Below are 564 nucleotides of genomic sequence, written 5' to 3'. Positions count from 1 at the left end.
TCTCTTTCAGACTTTTGACTGAGAGTAGAGAGATGAACTAATTTTAAGTTCCAGCCTTACCAAGTCACTGTCTAGGTGACTCTGCAAGTCTTTTGAATTGTATAGGTCCCAGTTTATTTATCTGCAAAATGAATGCTGCCTCAATGATTTCTTCGATACTTTTTGTTTCTAAGATACTGTTATGATAGATTCGTTAATATATAGTAATGGAATGGTTAGATGCCACAGAGTAGTGGCAATGTTTTAACTATATATATGTTGTAAAGGACACTAGGACCTCTTCCTTCCTCATCAAGGGGAGTGCTAATCTTCTCTCCTTTCATACAGCCAGATGACACAGTGGATAGAGCACTAGCCTTGGAGTCAGGAGATCAGGAGTTTGAATGCAGCCGCAGATACTTTACTATCTGTGTGACCTTGGACAAGTCACTTAACCCTAATTGCCTTGCATTTAGAGCCATCTCCAGTCATTGGCCCCAGATAGCTCTGGAGGAGAAAGTGAGGTTGGTGACTTAGCACAGCACCCCCTCCCCCTCAAATTTGATTCAGGTACTTTTCATGGTA

The 564-nt window shown here is 41.3% G+C and overlaps 1 non-coding gene across 1 annotated transcript; it reads right to left on the bottom strand.

Moving 5' to 3' along the window:
• Window positions 1–203: 203 nt before the first annotated feature.
• Window positions 204–330, bottom strand: LOC141519787 (U6atac minor spliceosomal RNA). Its single transcript, XR_012477428.1, has one exon. It is a non-coding gene; the product is annotated as a U6atac minor spliceosomal RNA (small nuclear RNA).
• Between the last annotated feature and the right edge of the window lie 234 nt (window positions 331–564).

The sequence above is a fragment of the Macrotis lagotis genome, chromosome 3 (genome assembly GCF_037893015.1).
Source record: "Macrotis lagotis isolate mMagLag1 chromosome 3, bilby.v1.9.chrom.fasta, whole genome shotgun sequence".
Taxonomy (NCBI): domain Eukaryota; kingdom Metazoa; phylum Chordata; class Mammalia; order Peramelemorphia; family Peramelidae; genus Macrotis; species Macrotis lagotis.
Note: the sequence above shows the minus strand (reverse complement) of the source record. Positions and strands in the feature narration are given on the sequence as shown.